Here is an 11178-nt window from a genome sequence, read left to right as displayed (position 1 = left end):
GTGTGTGTGTGTGTGTGTGTGTGTGTGTGTGTGTGTGTGTGTGTGTGTGTTTGAAAGGGACATTGCTGCTGCCTGGTGGATCACAGTGCTAGAAATAAGTTTTGTTGTACCACACAGCTCAGACTCATGCATGTTTACTAAGCAAGTCCCACTGTGCTGAATGAGACTTAATCCAAGGTCGCTGGACATAGAACATACACACACATAAATCTCCCTAACAAATAGAGTACTGGTATGAGCTTTCATGGGCCACAGCCTGCTTTGTCAAAAGCAGAAAGTGTCTCAAACACCATACTGCCATGATCACTTGGTAGTAAATACCACTCATTTCAAAGATAGCCCTGAAAAAGTGTGTGCAGGACTTCAGATGTATAACATGAATACTTAAGCCATCATGTACACTACCTAAGCAACCTTTAAGACCCTTTGCCACAATGAGTCATTGTTAATGAAGGATAAGAAGAAGAAAAGATTCTTATTCCAATATACATCACATCCTATTCCTGTTCTACAGCAGAATGAAAAGGATAGGAATTGTGAATGCAACATAAATCTTACATCTGCTTTCCAGCCCTGGTCACATAGCAGTTGCCCATATAAAGGTGCTTGCTAAAGTTATGCTGAATGAGATGCCAGAGACAAAAGGTACAAACTGTACCCAGCCCAATGTGTGTGTGTACATAACTTGGGAGTACATACTCCAATGCTCCATCTACACTGCAGAATGAATGCTTTAATTTCCACTTGAACTGCTATGGCTCAATGCTGTTCAATTCTGGGATCTTTGGTTTTGTGAGATATTTTGCGTTCTCTGATAGAGAGCTTTGGCACCACAGCAAACTACAAATACCAGGATTTCATAGGATGGAGCCATGACAGTTAAAGTGGTGTCAAAGTGTGGCAGCAGCCCTAGATCTGTCTTTGACACTGGAGGCCCAAATGGGTCAGAGTGGGTTAGAGTGACATGTGCTCCAGCTATGACCTTTTCTGGACAGGGATACCTTCCCAATTAGGCCTTGTTTGCACAGGACAAACCATCACCACCACCATCACTATTCAGGCACTGTCCTGTTCAGACAATTCACTGTCCACACCATGGTCTTGTGTGGTCAGTCTGGACAACATCTAGCATGTCCTGCACCAGAACTGGTAACAAGGTTAAAATGAAATAAAATACTTTACCTGCTGCTCCAGATCTTCTGGGAAGATTTGAAGTCCTCAGTTTCCATGTTGCAGCAGAAGAATGAATGGGGATCCCACTGGGCTGCCCCACACATCTGCCATGGATGTGGGTCTCTTGCTTCTGAGGTCAAAACGATGTGCCCAGTGACAGTCACTTTAAAGCAGCAGATATGCCGACCAGCCCAGCAGAATGCCCATGCAGAAAACTGATCTGGATTAAAAGCCTATAATAACCACAGCCAAATTATATGATCACCACCACCAACAACAAAAGACCTGGGATTTGGCTTCCCCCCCAAAAAAAAATCTCACAAAAAGCAGTGCGTGAAAATATAATTTATTAAGTCATGGCAAAAAAAAATAAAAATAAAATAGAATTATGCCATTTGGGTAAAAGGTTTGCCACAGCTGGGCCAAAACTAATAAACATACAGTTAAGAAGCAGGAAGGAGATATGAGTTTAAACAGTCATCCCATAATTGTCATTTTGTACCTCAAAATCATGCTGTCCGTCACATCCCCAAACTAAGGGCCCGAAGAGACAGGCCAAAATAAAGCTGCTTCGGGTCACTTTGGAGGTATGTTGTTTAAATGATCCATGCATTCTAATAGGCCAGAAGCCATGCCAAAGCTACGTTCCAATCCTAAGGACTGGAGCGCAGCTTATGGCCTCTTCAGATGTGTGTGTCATTTAAACAGCATACCTCCAAAGTGACCCAACCCAGCTTCATTTTGGCCTGTCTGTTCAGGCCCTAAGTCTTTGTGCAGTTTTAGTTCTTAAAAACTCTAATTTTATTGAAAAGTTTACATACAAAATATTTGGAAACCACACAGTAGCATAAGGAAGAAAAAGAAGGAAATCTATAACTAAATATGATTTTAAAATATGACAAAGAGAAAAGGGAAGTAGACAGAATTACTCTCCAAGCTCAAGGTACCCTTGAAAAGTAAAGTAGAGAACAAATTACAGTTTACAACTCAGCTCCCCGATGTTGTTTGCTTTCAAACAAGCAGACCAATTATGAGGGATTCTAGGTATAGGAGTCGCAACTTGGGACCCATTGGCTTAGTGCGATGTAAGTAGTCATATAATGTTGCTTTATACTAAGCCAGGTGTAGCTTTAGCCACAGAGTGTTCATTATTTATCTCAATCTTGTCTACTCTAGCTGAAAGAAAGCTTAGATCTCTAGTGGAGTTCTTTCTCAGCTATTCGTCCTCAGCTCTTTTTAAGTTAAATGTGGACAACTGAACATTATGTCCTCTACTAGAATTAAAGACTATTTTATTTTGTCTGCGTTAAAAATATGAAGCCAGTCTAATGCATACTGCTTCACTAATATGTTGATCACAGGATGATGATACTTTGTATTTTAGATTTTAATTTTTTTCTTTAAAATTGCATACAACATTATTAGGAAAATACCCTGCAGAACTGAGTATATTAGAGAAAATTGCATACAATATTCATGTTAAGGAACACTTTGAATGAAAACACACTTGAATTTCCATGCCTTTACAAAACAAAACAAAATCAGTGTACAATCCGACATGGAAACTGGATACAATGGAGTTATGTTTGACTACAGGCAAAACCAATCTAGGTAGGATATAGTGAAAGAATAGTCCGCAGTGGTCAAATAAAACAGCTTCTAACCACCTTGAAGGTGGGATTTTAGACAACTCACAAGGTGAAAGTGAGTGGGAAATGAAATGAAGTTGGATTCAGGGTCTAAAAACCAGAGCAAAAACAAGCTAGAATACAACTCAAGGTGGAAAATTCACATCATCACACCAACATATAAACAGCCCAGCCCCAGTATGGAACTGCAACAAAGCAAAAACGTGATTGCCAATAATGTCATGGATATAATTACAACATACATAAATCAGACAACCCAACAGGTGGCATGGGGTGAGGGAGGCATGTATTGGGGGGGGGCTCCATGATTGTGCTTTGCCAATGTATCACTTGGCACACCAATGTACTGTACAGGTGGTGCAATGCACCTGTGACTGTGTAGCCAATCATATAGACAGGCATCCAAATGGAATGGCAACTGGGTGGGAAATGGAAGGTAATTTAGTCACAGGAAGTGTGTTTATGTGGTTGTTCACATGCATGGTGTTGAGAAAAATAGTAACCGCATGGTGCAGACAGCCCATGGGTATTTGGCCTGCCTTGAGAGTGGGCCATGCAGACAGTGGGGCTTCAGCCAGGATTGACCTACATTTCCTGCCTATTAGCTCTCAGCCTGAGTCATCTATGACTTTATCTAGTATGTACAAGCTGAATCAGTCAGGGCAATGTGCTGTTGGAGAATATCAGAGAGAGGGGCTTCCCTGTTATGGCACTTCAATTATAGAACACAGTCCGCTTCAAAGCACAATTGTGCCAATGTTGTTGTCATTGCCATGCCAAGTAAAAATATGGTTGTTCATTAAAACATTTGTGGCCTAATTGGTTTTACATAAAACTTTGCACAGTTTTAAATTGTTAGAAACTATTGTCATCACTGTTAATCTGTTTTTAACTTGATAAATTTTTTAATATTCAAAAGCATTTTAAAAGCATTTTTGGTGTTTTCACTGTTGAAATTTTAAATTTGCTTAACTATATGTCATCCAGGGATATCTAGATAGAGGGTGAGGTATACATATTTTAATAAATAATAGAAAATAACCGTGCTCTACTACTATGCAACATTATTTATTATTTAATCAATGCTATATATGACTTGTCACAGCTAAATATATGATCAGGTACTATAGATCACTCAATTCCTTTTGGTTAAAAGGATGCAAAGTAAAACAAAGCCAAAACAAACTAACCAGGTTTATTAAGCCTTGAAAGCTGAATTTGAAGTCTTGAAAATTAATATCTGAAATGTTAGTTTCTGCATCAATGGCTCCATCCAAGATGGGATATTGGAGAAATACAGGAGTTGCTTCTATTGTGAAACACATCTGCTTTGTAGAGTTTCCTTTTTGCCTCTTTCCAGGATGATCCACAAAGGACTTCACTAGGCTTTGTTAAGCCTGTTTAATTACAAACAGGGTAGCCAAAGTTGTGTGTGTCCCGTGCTGTGTCTCAGTTAACCATTAATGAAAATTTTACCATTAATAATTACATTAATTACATTAAAACAAGAACTATGAATGCAAGAGTCCAATGACTAGTGCACAAGGATAAATAAAACACTGGACTCTTGCATTCATGGTTCTTGTTTTAATGTAATTAATGTAATTACTAATGGTAAAATTTTCATTAATGGTTAACTGAGACACAGCACGGGACACACCAACTTTGGCTACCCTGTTTGTAATTAAACAGGCTTAACAAATGCAGTGAAATAGAAGACAACAACAAAAAAGGAAGAACAAGAGACCTCTTCCTCAATATTCAGGAACTGAAAGGAAATTCAAACCAAAGGTGGGGGTGTTATATGATCAGGAAAGGAACATACTACAAGATAAGGAAGAAATAAAAGGAAAATGGAAGCAATACACAGAACAGCTATACAAAAGACAAAGAATGATGCCCAACACATGGAACAAAGAACCACATGAAGATAAACACCAAATCTAGAGATTGAAGTGGAAGTAATAAATGATATTGTGAAGAGTAAATCGCCAGAAATAGATGATATTCCAATAGAACTGCTACAGTCCACACAAACAGAATAAATTCTAGTAATAACTACAATATGCCAACAAATATGGAAACAAAACAGTGGCCAACAGATTGGAAACTATTAATATACATCCCAATCCACAAAAAAGGAGAAACAAAAGATTGCAGCAATTACAGGACTATAGCACTAGTATTCCATGCAAGCAAAATTATGCTTAAAATTCTGTAGTACAGACTCCAATCACATATGAAAAGAGAAATCTTAGAAGTGCAAGTGAGGTTCAGAAAAGGAAGGGGCACTAGCAACCACATTGTAAAACAAAATGGATAATGGAGAGCACTAGGGAATTCCAGGAGATCAGCATGTGTTTTATATACTAGAGCAAAGCATCTGACTGTACAAATCTTAGGACAAGAGGCAACTGTTAGAACAGAACATAGAGAAACAGAATGGTTCCCAAGTGGCGAAGGGATCAGGCAAGGCTACATTATATCACCCTATTTGTTCAACTTGTACACAGAAAATATCATACACAGAGGAGGCCTAGACTCAGAAGGAGGAGTAAAGATAGGAGGAAGGAACATCAACAAGATGTGCACATGACACCATACTACTAGTGGAAAATATCACAGACTTGAAACATTTACTAAGAAAGATCCAAGAAGAAAGTGCAAAAGCAGGCTTACTGCTGTATATAAAGAAAACAAAAATAATGACCATGGAGGATCTACATAAGTTCAGCCTAGATAATGAAGAAATCAAAATAGTTAAAGAATTCCTGTACATTGAAAGGAACAGGGATTGCAGTCAAGAAATCAGACTAGGAATGGGAAGGGCAGTGATGAAAGAACTAAACAAGATCCTAAAGTGTAAAGATATACAGCAGAGCACTAAAGTCAGAATGACCCAAACCATTACATTCCCCACTACATGTACGGGTGCAAGAGCTGCACAGTGAAGAAAGCTGTCAGAAAGAAAATAAACTCATTTGAGATATGTTGCTGAAAAAGAGTGCTGAGGATACTGTGGGCAGCCAAAAAGACAAACAAATGGGTTATTGAACAGATAAAGCTTGAATTCTCCCTGGAAGCCAAGATGACAAAACTGAGGTTGCCGTTCTTTGATCACACCATGAGAAGGCATGACTCACTAGAAAAAATGATAATGTTAGGGAAAGTAGAAGGCAACAGAAAGAGAAGAAGGCCACACACCAGATGGATAGACTCAATCAGAAAAGGCACAGGCCTGAATTTGCAGAGCAGTGGAGAACAGGGAGTCTTATACAAAGGATCGCCATAAGTCAGGGCTGACATGAGGGAAGTTAACAACAATGACAACAAATTACATTATGGCAATTGTTTTCTGTAACAAGATCTCACATCTCTGATATCATTTGCACTGAGCATTCAGATCAAACCAGGAAATTTGTACTAAATAGTATCAGTCCAATGAGCTAACCATACCAAACATAGCAACTAGCATGGACTTACATTGTCATCTATCTGTGTAATAAATTCCACCTCTGTGTTGATGACCAGGCTTGGAGTGATGAAACTGAGAAGCAAAGAAATACTGCCAGTACAAGACATGAAAATAATCTAATTATTTCTCAAGATGTAGTGTTGTAATCCATTAACAGAAACAAGTTGTTTCATTACATACACCTATTCATTAACTTTGCCTCATCACTTACAATGATTTACAAACGGCTAAGTATCATTATTTAGTAGTTATTCAAATGAGGTACGTTAACTCCCAATTTAGCAGTCATCATAGCACTGTATAAAATAACCTTGGACAAATGTAAAATGTTGGAAAGTGGAGGTTCCTTCCTGAATTGAAACACCCTATTTTATCCTATATGTAGGAAAATAACATTTTCTGATATCCCCTTGCCACTATAGCTAATGTTTTCTTGATGGGAACAGGGCATGTCTCTTGTCCAATTCCAAACTGTTTGGTTTGGCTGGAGAAGAACAGCCTTCACATCCCATTGAGGGGTGAGTTCAAGGATACTGGGTCAAAACAGGAGAGATTAGACTTCAACATCTCTTCCCTTCTATAATCCTCAACTACCTAGACAGCATCAAAGCACAGGCTATGCTCCCAATGCCCTGACATATCAGGATTAAAGAGATTTACTATTGAGTTTTACCACATAGTTAAGGGACAATTTGTGAGCTCAGACAGTTCACTGGGACATCACCTCATGACTGAGGACATAATGAGCGATACACACAAACTGTCTGCATCAGAATATGATCTGAGTTTCCTTCAAAGCAAAGTAGCAAACCTTGATCTGGCGGTATATAAATGAAGCTGTTTGTTTTGTTTTCTTTTGTTTTGCCGTACATGAGTCTGGAGTTTCTTTTCAATCTAAAAACATGGGGAAAATACGGTGGTGAGATGCAAATAGCAAGACAAGCTTAAGTACTGCCAGCCAGTCCCAAAGCATGAAATACTGGGAGGAAAGCTGTGCGGAAAAGATAGAACCTAGAGCAGTGATACTTAACAGTGATACTTAACCTGTTATCCATGGACCCTTGTTATCCACAGTGTAAGACAAATGAGTGAGTTCTGACTTAAACTTAGAGCTGAAGAACCGAAGAACCAAGGAATTGTGCTTTAACAAGATGGTTCCGCGCAAAGCATTGATGTGACGAAGGTATTTGGCAACCGAGGCGAGGAAAGTCTGAAAACTTGGAAGCTGAAGCGGGGTGCCGTCCAGGTGTGATGAACTATGACCGGGAAGAACCTTATCTAGTCGCCATGATGAGGAACTGACAGGACAATGGAGAGTTTTGAACAGAACGAGTTGCTTTGAACACGGACTGATCTGAACAACCTGTCTGTCCTCCCAAAAGAGGAAGTTGAATAATGCGCTGCAATATTGCAAGACTTCAGCAGCCAAAAGCCAGAGAGAAGAAAAAGTATAAAGACCCTGGACTTTCATCTCCATTTTGTTGGCATCTACCGCGGCAACGGTGTCATCCCCAGCCTTCGAGAACAACTGATCAATGTTCGGCGGAAGGAAAGTGTGTGTGAGTATTGTATGAATGTGTGAGTGAAAGAGCTCTTGATAATCAATGTTTGTGTTACTTGTGTGATTCAATAAATGTTACATGCATGGTGTTTAAAACCAAATTTGGTGTCTCAATGTCTTTCTCAGCCTTGCTGTGAATAGGTCCACGGAGGGAGAGGTTCTCATCACACGCTCTCAGGATAAACAGGTTGCCCTTACAATCTTGGGCATAACAACAGTGGGTCTGTGGGGTTGTCCCTACCTCTTTCTCCCATGCCAAGGTTGCAAATGGAGGCATCAGGTGCAGCAGAGGGAGGGTGGCCCGGGTAAGCAGCAGGGAAGAGAGCCCCTTCCCTTTCTCATCTGCCATACATCACTGCCACTCAGTGTCATCACTAAGGGTGTGTGCACCAGGTAATACCCTAAGGGGGGGCATGACACCACTTCTAGTCAAACACCTGTATTTTGGCAGAAACATTGTGGCATTTGCCTGTATCGCTTTAAAATGCTTTAAGAGATGGTGGGAGTGAGATGAACCTCAGTGGTCAAAGAAAGGTGGGGCCCCAGAATTTTTAAAATTAAAATTTCAAATGTTTAACAAAAAAATTAAAAATTAAAAAATTGATTTTTAAAATATTCTTCTAAAATTTTCTTTTGAAACATTACATTTTAACCCAATCTTCACTATGTCTATGTAAATACATTTGGGTTAGGCATATGATATTGTAATTTGAAGGTATAATTTTAATTTTGATAGTTGTTTATGTCATAACCATTAGCATGACATTCAGTCATATATGGGAATTATGATTTACAAGTAGCATTAGTGCAAAAGGCATTACTAAGGATTCTATATGGTGTGAAATGGGAGGAGGAGGTCAATGAGCAGGGTGACACCATGAGTGACCACACCGGGTGACACGAACTCTAGGGACGCCACTGCTGCCACTGCCATGCTCCCGAAGAATCACTTGCCCTCACACCTCTTTCTCCTGCAGCTGTAAAGCATGTGGAGCCAAAGCTAATCCCAGTAGTCCCAAGCCAAGGTGTATAGTAAGTATATTATTTGATGCACTTTATGGTTTTTGATCTTGAGTTAAGTCTTGGGGGTTTGGAGCAACACAGGATATTTCAAGGGGTTCCCTGGTAAAGAAAAGGTTAAGAACCACTGACCTAGAGGCTAGTCTGTTGAATGTTTAGAAAAGATCAGTCAGAAATACAGAAATAAAAGAGAGTGTAGTGGTTTGAGCACTGGGCTATGACTCTGGAGACCAGCATTTAATTCCCAGCTCAGCAGTGAAAACCACTGGGTGACTTTGGGCAAATCACACTCACAGCCTCAGGAGAAAGCAATAGTAAGCATCCTCTGAACAAATCTTGCCAAGAAATCCCCATGATAGGTTTGCCACAGGGTCACCAAAAGTCAAAAACGACTTGAAGGCACACAATAGCAACAACAACAACAACAACAACAAGGAAGAGGGGAATGGAGGAGATCTGAAATAAGTTTATGAGAGCTGAGAATGACAAAGAATTTCAGGATGCAGTGTTTTGAAACTAAGGTGTAGAACCAGCATAACTCTCAACATTGATTGTATCTGTTATAGGAAATCTGTTTTTATTTTGTACTTCTCTATCTGGATTTTTGAATTTAATTATTGACAAGGAAAACTGGTCACACTTTACCATACTGAATTCACTGATCAGCACAGCCACTTTTCAAATATAGTGGTCACCTTGAGGCCTGAGTACCAGATCTAGGAAGGGTTCTTAAGGGTAAAAGGGCAAGGTGAGTGACAGGAGCCTTAGGATCAGAACTGCAAGGTCAACAGTAAAGAGAGAACCCATTCCAAGTGGGTTCAAAGCATGGGATATAAATTAGGAGGTAAGGTAAGACATAATGAGGTTCTTGGCTGTACACTGATAATAATATTTTTGGTCTCCCTTCTTTAATCCTTAAACTACTGGCACTGAGTAACAACAGAATATAATAAATAGATTATCTGAGCATGAATATGCAATTTTTAAACTTACTAAGATTCAGTGAAATCATATATCATCTACCTATACTATGTCTATCCTATATATCTGTATGTCTGTTTCATTTAAAAGGCAGCATTTTGTAGGGAGCCTGTAATGGCTTACAAAAGAATTTACTTTTATAGAACTCTTATTTAAGATCCTTTGCAGTCTTCCATTCAGCAGTCTTCAATATGGGAAGGTAGTAAAGAGGGATTACCTGAGTTTAACAAAGTGCAAAACTAATTGAATCATTAACTGGATATTCAGATTCAAATCTCTTTGTTCCATCTACAGCCTCTGTTTACACTTCTGCTTTGCTCTTCTGCATACCCCTTTTCATTCTCCTCATTTGTAAAACTACTTAAGTGTGAGACCTGTTCATGCAAAGGGTCATGTGAAAATACACATCAAACATGGCAGTGAAAGTCAAGGCTTTCTGTGTCAGTAATCTTACAAGTTCCTTCCCACCCCCACCTCTCTTGGGACTGCTGCTCTTAGCAATGATCAAAAAACAGATTTTTCCCAATCGCCATGGGAATGCACAACTCTCTTTAGTCATCTTCATTAATACAGAGCCCTTCCTTTCTGACTATTAAAAATATTGTCCTTAGAGTTCAAAATTGTTTCTTTCACTGACATTTTGTTAACATAGTCATTCAATTTCAATATATTAAACTGTATTTCAAAAGTGTTTTCTGCTGAATAGGAAGGAAAGAAACTATGATAGGACATAGGGTTCTACAATCTTGCCAGAGCTATGTGCTGTATTCTTTTCTTTTAAATCTCTGATATTAAATTTAACCAATTATGAGAACTCTATGTCATAGCTCCCATTTTATCCAAACCTGTGTTTAGACAATAACAAAACACCTTTATTTAGCTTATCTTTGCATGTCCAGGATTACACTGAGTGTAAGAAAGTCAATATCTAGACTTCACTGGTGTGTACTAAATATGTAAGGGAAAGCATTTGTCCCATTCTCAGTTCTCTTACTTACATTTTTGTTTGTTTGTTTGTTTGTTTTGCTCAACAGCAAGCATTCTTAGTGCAGATTACACATATTCACTGCATTCAGGAATCATGGTAGAGTTGCTGAAAAATAAGCCACATTTCTGTACTAAAACAAGATGTGCTCTCAGTACATGCCTTGTTTGGGAAGAGATGTCTCTGAAATACAACTTTGCTTTAAACAAGATATGGATTCACTAGATATCTTGTTTTACTGCTGAAAGGCGATTTCTGACAACCAGAAATGGATTTCCTCCCATCTAACTATTGATACTCCACCACAATGCAGCAGTGCAGCAAGAGTTATGGT

Source organism: Sceloporus undulatus, chromosome 1, assembly GCF_019175285.1.
Source record: "Sceloporus undulatus isolate JIND9_A2432 ecotype Alabama chromosome 1, SceUnd_v1.1, whole genome shotgun sequence".
Taxonomy (NCBI): domain Eukaryota; kingdom Metazoa; phylum Chordata; class Lepidosauria; order Squamata; family Phrynosomatidae; genus Sceloporus; species Sceloporus undulatus.
The sequence above is the reverse complement of the archived record's forward strand: the minus strand, read 5'-3'. Positions refer to the sequence as shown.